Source organism: Octopus bimaculoides, chromosome 1 (genome assembly GCF_001194135.2).
Source record: "Octopus bimaculoides isolate UCB-OBI-ISO-001 chromosome 1, ASM119413v2, whole genome shotgun sequence".
Lineage (NCBI taxonomy): Eukaryota > Metazoa > Mollusca > Cephalopoda > Octopoda > Octopodidae > Octopus > Octopus bimaculoides.
The window spans coordinates 178,132,864-178,146,224 of record NC_068981.1 but is presented as its reverse complement, the minus strand read 5'-3'; the positions used below and the strand labels follow the sequence as shown (position 1 = coordinate 178,146,224).

At 34.1% G+C, this 13,361-nt stretch overlaps 1 long non-coding RNA gene across 1 annotated transcript in view; it reads left to right on the top strand.

Annotated features, from left to right (window-relative positions):
- The window catches only part of LOC106871678 (uncharacterized), a 184,634-nt gene that overhangs the window by 136,611 nt on the left and 34,662 nt on the right, over positions 1-13,361 (top strand). Inside the window, exon 2 of the long non-coding RNA XR_001409688.2 lies at positions 10,605-10,630. This is a non-coding gene — a long non-coding RNA (uncharacterized LOC106871678). The remainder of the gene's footprint in view (positions 1-10,604; positions 10,631-13,361) is intronic.

Genomic DNA, 13,361 nt, shown 5'->3' with positions numbered 1-13,361 from the left:
ACACACACACACACACACACACACACACACACACACATCCATTTACACAACTTGTAAAAAATCCCAAGTATACTCACATACTTCCTACTTTCACATGGTCATGTGTATTTACTCATCACCTATACACTAAAAGAAACACACATACATGCACAGCTGCAAAGAAAATCAAATACATAGACCATATATGGAATTATATGCACTAGTGCTACATGCACTAGTGCTACATGCACTAGGCATATATAGAATTATATGCACTAGGCTACAAACATACAAGCATGCACTAACAGCTATACACATTAGGCTTAACCAACATATACAACAATAAAATATACACACACACACTCACAACAATGACATACACATACACACATATTCCCTATAAAAAGCAATATCTACAAAGAATTTCAAGTATAACACACTTCACAGTTGCATGCACGCATGCATTCACACACGCGCGTGCACACACACACACACACACACACACCACCTACATGCTAATAGAAACATGCTCACACAGCCCCAAAGATAACCTTCCTGCATAAATACATACATACAGTGTCACACATGCGCACATGCTCACATGCATGCTTGAATGACATGTCGATATACATCTACACAGACATACACTTGGCTCTCAGTTGCTTCCCCTGTTATTCTTGTATAAGTATGAAACTGCTATCCTGTATCTTGTACATGTGTATAGCAATATTAAGCCAGCTAGTAAAGTCATCAGGTATCTTCTGCTTAGGTTTCCTGGTTTCGCTTTCCTTCCAGTTGCCTAATTCTCTCCTGTACTCAAGGTTTACCCTTTTTCGATCATATGTTGGCCAATGAACTGAGCCTCTTTCCTCCCCTCCCCCTTATGTTGTTGAGAACTTTCTGGTGGTTTTTACTTATCTGAGGACTTTCATATTTGTCACTCTATTTGCTCAGGACATCTCAAGACATTCTTCTCCAGAACATCTCTGCAGCTTTTACACTTGTCGGTTGTTATTCCAGTCACACAATCATATGTAAGGATAGGTTCTATGTGTGCCTGTAGAACTTTTACTTCCTTTCCCTTATTGATTGCTATTTATTTGACAAAATATATTTGATCTCACCCTAAGCAACTTTGGCCTGTCCAATCCTTGATTTAATTTCTTTGATGTCTTTTTTTTTTTTTTTTCCATTTTACAGTGGCTTCACAGATATTTAAAGCTATCAATTTTTTTCAAAGTTTTTCCATTAATTCTTCTTTTACAAATTAGTGGCATTTCCTTATAGAATCTCTCTCTCTCTCTCTCTCTCTCTCTCTCTCTCTCTCTCTCTCTCTCTCTCTCTCTCTCTCTCTCTCTCTCTCTCTCTCTGCTTTATGTAACACACGGAAGTAAATTTTTTTTTTTGCATTTCTCTCTTATAACTTTGAATTTTGTCCCACTGTGTGGAATCTTGGGCAAGTGTGTTGTATTATAAGATCCCAGTGGGCTTTTCCATTGAATTTATATATGGGAACTGTGCATGTATATACATGTGCATATATACAGGAATTTGATCAGATAAAATGCTTAAATAGTCTTGACTATTAATTCTGCCATGGAGGGAACCCATTGGGCCAGTGGATTTCCAAGATACATCCCTCCACCCCCCGATCATCACAGATCCTCCTCCATGTTTAACAGAAGAAGGCAGTCTGGGTCAAATGCTTCATTGGCTGTCTCCACATGTATACTCGGCTAATGGTCGGAAATAAGGCAAAGGGTGACTCGTCCAAGAAAATAACATTCTTCCACTGCTCTAGGGACCAATTCTGTAGGTTTTTACTCCACTCTAAATGCTTTGCAACATTTGTTTTTGAAAGTAGTGGTTTTCTGATTGCATCCCTCCCGTGAAATCCAGCTTTGTGCAGCTCCTGGCGAACGGTATTTGTGGAAACTGGGTTCTCAAGGTGGCCATTAAGCTCTGCAGTAAATTTGGGAGCTGTATTTTTGTGATCCTTTCTGACAATTCGCATAATAGTCCCTATCTGAAAATTTTGGCTTTCTTCCGGAGTTTTGTTTCAATGAGGAGGTTTTTCTCTTTTTTTCAAAGGCTGTCATTACTTTCGAGACAGTATTTCTTGATACTCCAAACATTTTGGTTGTTTTCGTTATTCTAGCGCCTGCCATATGAACACCAACAATTTGACCTATTTGAAAGTCCAATAGCTCTGTCATTTTAAGGAATTTTAATTACCTTTTTCTGATGATATCTGAAAAGGAACAGCAATTTTAGCAAAACATATGAAGCAACACTCGTAATAAATCGAAAAACATAAAAATAAACAAGCTTTTGACGGTTTTATAGATATTTCAAAATTATGATGCTATAACACTAGGTGTTTCCATTATTTTGTCCAACCCCTGTATATATATATTGTAATATATATGTAAGTACATACATACGTGTACACACACACACACACACACACACTATATAATATTATATATATATATATATATATATATATATACCTGTATTTGTATGTATGTGCATGCATCTTTAAATACTAGTTGGCATGCAGTGAGAGACAGTCTCATTACATGCCAACTGGTATTTGTTAATGTTCTTGTTAATGTTCATGTGACTTAGTGTTTTGACAAAAAGAGACTGACAAAATAAGTATTAGACTTTAAAAGAAAAGTATGTTTGTGAGGGGGGCAGGTCAGTTTGATTGATTTCTCATAGTCCAATGACTGAAAGGAAAAGGGAATATAAAAAAAATCTGTACTTCACAGCCATTCAAACTATTAGAAGTAGTAGCCAAAATTCCCTCAAATTACACCTTACTGTTTTAAATAAAATAGAAAAGATCCCACTGAGCAAGCAATATAGCCATTTCTATACAGTTAGATACATAAAAGCAAGTATCGTGCTCTTGTATGCACACACACAAGGAAGAGGTTAACAGTGATGTTGAAGATTTTACTTAATCACCTTCTTCAGACTCTCTCTTTTCCTCCTTCTTCCTCTCTCTACTTCACACACAGACACACAATTTTTACAAAGTAAAACTTGGCAGTAATTTTGAAGTGTCTGCTTAATCGCTCTGTCTGTCTCTCTCACACACACACACACTGTGTGTGTGCATGCACTCATGCATGCAATATATATATATATATGCAGAAATCATATACAATTGGCTTAATAAACATATTTATTCAAGCTGCAAAAATATAACCCATGGAAAACCAGAGTTGGCAGTTGAAAGTGACTATCATTCGATTAGTCTTGTCTTTACTATGGTTGACCAGGGCCTGCTTACCTTACTTCCAAATTGTTATTTAAAAAGAATATATCTTCTGAAGAAAAATGTAATCAAACAATTACCCACATAATATAATGACCCATAAGAAAGGCAAAACTAGTCGCACAGTCCAAAACTGGTCACACATTCAGTTACTGAAGCTGCTACTGTTTGTCTACAAGTTTCAAATATGTTTTTGTGATTTCTGTTTACATATTTATCCATAACGACACTGTGTTAGTTGTTTTGTTATTATATGCAAATGCATACATAAATGTACATGCATATATAGTTTTGTTTTTCATATAGTTGTGCAAGTGTTTTTTTTTTTTGTTTTTTTTTTGTTATATGTAGTTATGCACAAATAGACAATACAAGTGCAGATAGAGATGATAACTATTGCAATGTCCATGCCTTTCAAAAATGCGATTAGCAATAAATATGCTTAAAGTGAAAATTAGCTCATTCCATGTTAAAACTTATAGATACAGACTACTAAGAACTTGCTTTTATTGTATGTAGTTTTTGACACTGAGTGAGTATGTGCATACATATGATATGTATATGTGGATACATATGCTAATTTAAAAGATTTCTTTCTCAGAAAACTGTATGCTGGTTAACCACATCCAACCTAACACCACTTGATTCTCCGATTCTAGCTTTATTTATATTCTGATTCTAAATTCATTTGTGTAGAACAAACAAATAAATACAAAGTCAGTACATTTCATGTGAATACTACTTTTCTCTTTCAAGTGTTACTGTGATAGAAAACATATGCCTACCTGGTAACAACTTGAACCTCAAAAAAAAAACTTTTGTTTGGATGAAGTAGAGCAATATTTAATCTCTCAATGATTCCAAAATATTTTAAGTCTTCAATTCTCTCAAGACATTCCATTCCCCCTTCCTTTCAAATTTGTGGCCTTGTACCCCAGTTTGATATTTGGACATCAGTTGTAAAAACCAAATTACTATTTTGATCTTCAACCAGCAATAATTGAAAACTATTTATGTAATGGGATTGTTGTATTTTCAAACTAAACAATGAGATAGATAAAATATTATTACTCAAGGTTATAATGAATCTCCTATAAACAGTCTTGCACTTTTGTTACTGTCTGTGGTATATCTCTCTCTTTGTAATCCTTTTCTCTTATCTCTCTGTCTCTGTATGCACACAATCACACAGATGTATGCGCACATGTGCATAAACAATTGCAGATATAGCCTTATGGTCAAGAAGTTCATGCTGTAATTACAGCATTCCAAGTTAGATTCCTATCCTACTGCATGAGTTTTTGTGCAAATGTTTTCTACTTCAGTCTTGTGTTTATCAATATCTAGGAAATGAAATTTGTGAGATGGAAAATGTGAGTAAGCCTGTTATATGTATATGAGAGAGAGAGAGAGAGAGAGAGAGAGAGAGAGAGAGAGAAAGAGAGAGAGAGTGAGTGTGTGCACATGCGTTCCATGCAAGCATGTATGTTCATGTTTGGTTATGCTGGCATAAAATGGTACATTGAATTGATTACCTTTATACCAAAAGGTAAATTAGATGTTCAATAAACAGAAGCCATTAAAATAAGTATCTTGACTGATCAACTAAAATCCTTGAAGTCCATTTCCCACCATATCTGCAGTCTAATGGCTGAGATAAGTTAGAGAATACTCATATGCTTTTGTGTGTAGGTATATGTTTGTAAACAATACTAATTTGAGGTTGGTGCCTGTATGTGTGTGTATACTTTTACAGGTGTATATAGACGTTTGATTGTGTATTTTCCATCATCTCCAAAGACATAGAAGTCAATGGTGAATATATATTTGTTTTCACATGGATTTTTTAAAACCCATACCATGGAATTTTTTAAACCTCTTCAAACTTTTATTAAGCTTTTTTTTTTAAATAGTCCTCAGGTTTTTGCCTTGAATTCAGAAACTGTAAATTAAAAAAGGAAAAAACGGGCATTTCTTTTAGTTTTTTTTCTTTCTTCTTCTGTATATAAATACATTCTGTTTATGTTTTCATTTTCATCCTGAAACGACATTTTAAATTCTCAGAAAGTGAAATAACTAACACTTTCAAATGTAAACAAAATTTATTTTTACACTTAAAATGCAAATGAAATATATTTATATACAATAGCATCAAAAAGAAAGAAAAAAAGAAGGAGTACTGCTGCTGTAAATCCCTCAAACCTAATCAATTTCCAAAATTTAAAAAAAAAAAAAATGTTTTTCTTAGATGAAAATTTTTGCTCCAGATTCTGATGTTCAAAACATAAAAACTGGCAGACTAATTTTAAAAATAAAATGCTAAAACAAATATAATTAAAAAGATTTTTAAAAACCTATGCTGATGAATATTCAAACCACAGTCATTCACAGATGAAATCCAGTACTTAGAAACTGTGAAGAAGCCTCTCATAATATTTGTGAATGTGTTCTCTGTGTGTTTCCCTATATCTATGAATGCTTATGTGTTGATACCAATTATGTCTCATAAGCTAGTAGTTTGACGAATAGAGAGTGATAGAATAAGCAATTTATAAAATATGTGAAGGAATAGGAGAATGAAAAATTATATTTGTATGTGTGTGTTTCTGTGTGTATTATGTGAACACCAGTGTTATTTTTTTTATCTCATACTTAAAATCATTTAAAACTAAAATTATTATATTTGTTATTTATTAAAATTATTATGAAATGTGTATCTTGAAGAGTTTTAATTTTGCATTGTCTTTCAATTTGCTGCCATTGTTTTCACGACAAAAGTAGTTACCACAAACCAAAAGAATTTCACACATAACTGCACATTACAATATTGCTGCCAGTGTTTGAGTTGATAGTCTTCATTTAGATCTTTCTGTTGGGAAGGCATATATGCATGCACATATATGTGTGTGTGTGAAGGCGCAATGGCCCAGTGGTTAGGGCAGCGGACTTGCGGTCGGTGGATTGTGGTTTTGATTCCCAGACTGGGTGTTGTGTGTGTTTATTAAGCGGAAACACCTAAAGCTCCACGAGGCTCTGGCAGGAGGTGGCGGCGACCCTTGTACTCTTTCGCCCCAACTTTCTCTCACTCTTTCTTCCTGTTTGTTGAGTAAAGCTGCGATGGACTGGCATCCCGTCCAGCTGTGGGGGGGGGGGACATACGCCATAGAAACCGGAAAACCGGGCCCATGTGCCTGGCTAGGATTTAAAAGGGCGCATAAAAAAAAAAAAAAAAACACACACACACATTCATAGCTCTTCTTTCTACATTATATGTAAAATGTTTTAGAAATCCATATATATTTTTATGGGTAGCCCTGTGCTACGAGTTTTCAATAGAGCCAAAGAACACCCTGAAAGAAATTATTCTATCTCGCAATGTTGAGGGTGAATGCTTCCTTAGACTCTCTGATGTCATTTTGGCCAGCCATTGTAAGGACCATGACTCATACCTGCCTTGACCTGTTCTTACCTCTGAGAAATAGTTGTGACTCCTGACTTATTTACTGCTAACAAGAGTTTCTGGTAACTTTCAAAAACTAGCAACTCTTTATAAAGGGGGGAAAAAAAACAAAAAAAAAACAAAAAAAAACCCTGGAAGCAGCTTTTATAAGTATGTATACCTTAAACATTCAAAAGTATTTGTAGAGGATAGCAGTTAAATAAATTATGAGGGCAGTCATGATTGCTAGCAGATAGCTGAATAAAAACTGATACACTACAGCAGATATACTTCAGGCTTGTTAGACAATCTCTCAGTGTTGGTGATATGATAAAATGCACCCTAATTCATATTGCAAAGAGGTTTGTAGGAAGAGCATCCAGCCACAAAAGCCACACCTTAACACAACAAACACACCAAAGATTGGCAGTTTTATCTGTTGTTTATATATCAGATGATGAAGGACTGTGATAAGTGATGAGACACTGTGCTGGGAGAGATCCATCTAACTGATACCAGTATAAATAAATGGACACATAATAATGATGATAATAGAGGTGGTGGTGATGGTGACAGTGATGATACCACCACTGTTTTATTTATTTATTTATTTATTTTTAAAACTTCTTGAGCATCTTAGGTAAAGTGTAATAGACTAAACTTACTAAGATAATCGCAATAATAAAATTTCATATATTAGTACAAAGTAAAAAATTTGGAAGGTGGAGGAGACCATCAATAAAATCAATTCTGAACCCATTACCTGGTATTTATTGTATCAACTACAGAAAGACGAAGGTCAAAGTCAACTCTATCAAGATTTAAAGTCAGAACTTTGAAGGACATAACTAATTACTGTTAAGCAATTAGTGTACCGCTCTACTGTTTCTACTACTCTAGTAATAATAATAATAATAATAATAATAATGATGGTGATGGTGATGATGATGATGGTGGTTGTGGTGGTGGTGGTGGTGGTGGTGGTGCAGTCTTATTAAATTAGTCTGGAATGGGAGATTTATGGAAAAGTGGAAAGGAGAAAATACAACAATGTTGGTGATGACTTCATTTGACTAGGCAGAAAGCCAATTTTGTTAGAAGTTCTTATAATTAATTGAACTGACTTCAGCTATATTTTGCTGATCATTTCTGTTAGCAGGAGAAAAATTCTTCGTTACTCATCACTTTACTAGCTGTCTATTACAGAGTTAGTTATGCTGCTACAAAGTCTCCCTCCTCAATGTTACTTCCTAATTACTTAACAAACTAGAATATTAATGATATTGCTTGCTTTGAGAACAGAAAAGAGCAGCAGTCCTATCGACAATATCGGAACCATAGATATCTATTGCGATCACATTACCAATTGCACTATTATGTAGGCTTATTTCTTCTTCTCAAATAAAGTAACATAAATTGTTTCTACTGTATTAAGTGTACTATTTTAAATCTTAAGTTGTCAGTCAACATCAGTTAAAGTGGCAGGAGCAACAGTTTATAGTACTTTGTTTGAGGAAAGAAAATGACAGGAACTACTACAGTAGCCTCTGCCATTTCCTTTCCTCAAACAATTGTTATAGATAATGTGGTTATCAAGTAAACAATAAGTTCAAATCTCATCAGAGGTCCTGTTCTTTTTATATATGCTTATGTTTTAGCCAGAGGAAGCAGGACAGCACCTATTTACTTTTGGCAGAACTTCTGAGACTACCAGGTGAATAGGAAGAAGAAACCACAACCCATATATACTGATACAGTAGGAATCAGCAATATAAAGATATCAAGTTATCCTCAGCTCAGAGGCTTGGTTGGAATACATGCAGCAGAATAAACTTTGCTAATGGCACCCAAGGGTTTTGTGGGGAATGTTAAACTGTGCAATGAATTCAGTCTGCTACCCATATTGGTAGACTTTATCTTTGCTGTATTGTACTTATTTATTGCTTTCTGATTAATGTTAATTATTGTGTACGATAACATTCATAGGTGCTTATAATTTCATCTTAATGGTTAGAATATGGTATGCATAAAAATGAACATTTCAAATGTCTATAAACTTCTTGGAAAGACTTTTGTGGTATGACTGCCCTTAGATGCATGTTTACTTACCCATTTGATAGAATGTTAGAAAACTAATGAAAATTATGTTGTAAGTTCAACTTATAGTTCTGGCATAAGTTTTCAAAGTTGCATTGTGAATTGGAACATTTTTGATTATATTATTATTAATTACTGAAATTGTAGACAAAGAAGACTTTTAGTGCAAAATAAATTTGAAGTTATAAAACTTTATAAACAGTCCTCTGGCTTGCCAACTCTTGTCAAACCATCCAGTGCAGACCAGCATGGAAAACACATCAAATGATGATGATGATGTTGTTAATGAAAACTTATAAAGCTTTCAAAAAACAAACAAACTATTTATCATTACGTAATTTATTCAGACTTTTTAATCAATTCAGTTAAATATTGTTTTATTTTTTTAAAAATACTTCTATTGATAAAATATTAATTCTGATTTTGTTTTTACTAATAAGTTGATAAGCTTAAGCCATATTTATTGTTCAGTAATCTTGGTTTCGTTTCATGTGTTTGTCAATGGTTGTATGTGAGACAAACCTGTAGAATCCGACATAAAGGTACTCCATCATAAAGGGATGCCAGCATAATAGTTTTGCAAAGTAATGCGTTTCACTGAAGAACACAAAGCTGCATCTGTGGCAGGTTTGAACCTATAAGTCAGGAGTAAAGGACCTGAACTATTCAGTTGCATGTCTACTTGAACTGGCTTATTCTAACCTATAATAAGCATTTTATCTCTCAATTGTTACTGACATTATATGCCAACATTAGTTATTCTCTGCACCTCAGAGGCAAGTCATTGACTTTGAATAGTTTTACAGTACATCATCTCTTCTTAAGATTTTGACATCAGACATGAAAATTAAATCAGTCCTGCAAACCATAATTTAATCTATCCCTTTTCTTTTGGATTCTGATAACTTGCCAATTAAATTATGCTAACTTCTCTATTAAATTGATAACAATGAAACAATATTGAAAAGCTACTTTGCTTGAATTAGAAACTTGTCAGCCATATACAGTCTTTACTTCTCAGGTGCAGATGAAGTATTTCAATAAATCTATCAAATGTGACTAGTTTAATAGCCTTAGTCCAATAGATCTGTATTGAATCCAAGTCTGTAGTAGAAACAGTTTCAAAGATTCTTAGTTTTCATGAAATGGACAAATATAGGGGGAAAAAAAAAAAAAAAAAAATGCAATACAGATTTGATCTGAGGCATAACTTTTTGAAACTTAACTATTTAGTGATACTGCAAAAAGTGTTGGTTGTAATTAAAAAATTTTTTTTATTATTATTATTATAAGTATTGTTATAATGTGAACAATTTGCTTTTGGTTCCCTAATGAAGTAATAAAAGTGTTTTTTGTTTTATATATAAGCCATCTAATCTAGAATTGAAATATTAACAAATTCTCTACAAAGCTGTAGGCTTTCAGTAGCTGAATCCCAAAATAAAATAAAAACAACAAAAATTTGGTCATGATTTGTTGAGGCTGATGAAAATATCAGATTTAAAACTTGCTGCAATATGTATAAGACCTGATATTTCAGTTATAAATACTTAACTTATTACGGGTCCTGTGAGTTTTCAAAATAATTACTAGCACATGCTTCATTTATTTCTTTTGCTGATGTCAACAAACAAAACAATCACCAGGTTGCTGAATACCAAATATTTGTTACTAAATTCTCCAATTTTTTTATTTTTACTTTTGATATTTGCGTGTGCATGCATGTGTGTGTGGACCTAATTTCTTTTTAGTGTTAAATATATTTTACTGATTTGATTATCTTCATTTTTCTTTCCATAGACTCTGATCTGAAGAGTATGTTCTAGGTAAGTTTTCATTATATTTTTTTTATTAGTTATTTTTCTTCTTGAGTTAATCCTCTTTTAAAGAATGAATGTGCTAAAAGTCTACTTCTGAAGTGATAAGAATGGTTGCTATTGTTTCTTCATATTCACTTGGACTGGCTATATAGTAAAAGCATGATAAACAGAAATACTGAAACAGGAAATAGATTATAAAATGATGCTTTAGAAGTAACATTTCAGACAGCTTGGCAACTAAGTATTAGCTGTTTTAGAAGTGTAGCAAATGCATTAGAAGTAGATATTGCTCAGCATAAGAACAAGGGGTTGAAAATAGTTAAGTATAATATTTAAGAGCAGCAACCAAGAATGCTATATTAAATTAAATAGAAAGCAGACACTATCTTACAAGATAGTTTCTTTGCAGCATATGTAGTATACAAGCTCCACTTAACTAGTCGGTGCTGCATAAACTTGTTACATCAAACTGTTGGGCTGCTAAATTTGGGTTTGGACTAAGTTCCTTTGAAGTTTTTACCTGTGCCCTATTTTATTTGGCTGTGTTGGTATATTTATAAACATTTCAGGTTTATTTTTATTATTAGTTTTGGTCTTTTATATATTTCACAATATTTATGAAATAAATATGATCAAAAATAAAAAAGAAAAGAAAAAAATTAAATATTTATAAATATATCAACATAGCCTATGAATATCATAAAACATTTATTTGGAAAGAATAACTGTTGATTACTCCATGTAACACGATTTTTCTTGGGTAGCAACTGTTATTTCCTATTAGCTTACTCCTAGGAAGTGGAGGTGCAATGGACCAGTGGTTAGGGCAGCGTACTCGTGGTCATAAGATCGTGGTTTCGATTCCCAGACCGGGCGTTGTGAGTGTTTATTGAGCGAAAACACCTAAATTTCCACGAGGCTCCGGTAGGGGATGGTGGCGAACCCTGCTGTACTCTTTCACTACAACTTTCTCTCACTCTTTCTTCCTGTTTCTGTTGTGCCTGTAATTCAAAGGGCCAGCCTTGTCACACTGTGTCACGCTGAATCTCCCCGAGAACTATGTTAAGGGTACATGTGTCTGTGGAGTGCTCAGCCACTTGCATGTTAATTTCATGAGCAGGCTGTTCTGTTGATCGGATCAGCTGGAACTCTTGACATCGTAAGCGACGGAGTGCCAACAACAATTCCTAGGAAGTATGAAAAATGGCTAATATTTCCTCCAAACTTTGTTTTTGTTACTTCAAACTCCAAAGAATCCCTCTCAACACACAGCTGTGATGCTCCTTTACTACTCTTCTTCATGATCAGAGGTGCACATATTGTCAGCCACTTAGAGACATGCTGAAGCGGTTAAGGTCAAGCATCTGACAAGCAAATCTGTGGTATTGGGCAGAATATTTGCTAAAATGATAGTTCTGCTTCAGCAACTCAGCACTGAGTCTGTCTGAAATGTAATGGAAAATAGGTCGGTTTAAAAACATTGAATAACATGTCACAGAAGCAAAGATTGAAAGGAATAGTTATCATTTCCTTTGATAGAAGCAAACAGGAAATTAAAAAAAAAAAAAAAAAATTGTTACATAGTATTATTAATTCTGGTTTGAGAGAGTTCAGTGTACCTACTATAAACTCCAAACCATTAATCAGAATCCAGTTTTTTCTGTTCTACTTGTAAATAAATATGAGGCGGTGCTGAAAAGTTCCTGGTCTTAAGGGTATTATGAAAGGGTGGAGTTGTTACCTTTACAGAGGTGTGGGGCAACCGTTTGTTTGCTTGTTTGTTTCTTTCTTTATTTGTTTGTATGTATGTATGTACATACATATAAATAGTTACCTACCTCCCCTGTAAAGGTAACAACTCTACTCTTTTGTGATACCCTTAAAGCCAGGGAATTTTCAGCACCCTCTCTTAGAACAGAGGGTGTTCAAGACAGTGTCAGTGTTAGGATATAAACTTTAAAATCTTCAGTGGACACTTTATCTATTTGTTCATTTTGATTCTTCTGTCAATAACTGTTTGATTGAGATTATCTCATTAGAACACTGACTAAGTTAAATGGTCAAAACTGGTAACCGATACAAATGATAAAGCTATTAATTAATCAGTATTACTGTCATTAACTCCCTATTCACCTAACCCTCATATATAACCTGGAAGTTGCTGAGGTACTAAACAGCTGATGTGCAATGTTTCTCCATAAACTTAGGTGCCTTGTCAATTTTCTAGACTTACAATAACAACTATGGCCATTATTAATATGGACCGCGTCTAATAGAATGGTGTAATAGAACCATTGTTTACATTCAGCAAAGTTTGAGCATGATCCAGAGTGTGTTATTAAATTTGGAGCAACAAGCTCTCTCAGTAAAGCTTATTGATGTTTACATTGTCTCATAAATTGCCTGTTAGCTGCAATGATTATATTGTCATACATTGATTTGGGTCTCTCTCTCTTTCTCTCTCTATATATGTATATGTGTGTGTGTGTGTGTATATATATATATATATATGTTAATTCTCTAAATGAAGTATTAACAGTAACTGCACGATAAAGTGTAGTATATTGCCACTTAAGTGTGGCTGACCCCTAGGGGTGGATGTTACTGTTGCTTTTAGCCCCAGGAGGACATCTCCTCCAGCTGGCTTATCGACACACGACTGTGTCCTGTTTGCCAAGGGAGTTATCCCTCTCACCGCGACCAGCAGCACGAACGTATCCGGATTTCAGGGTTATTT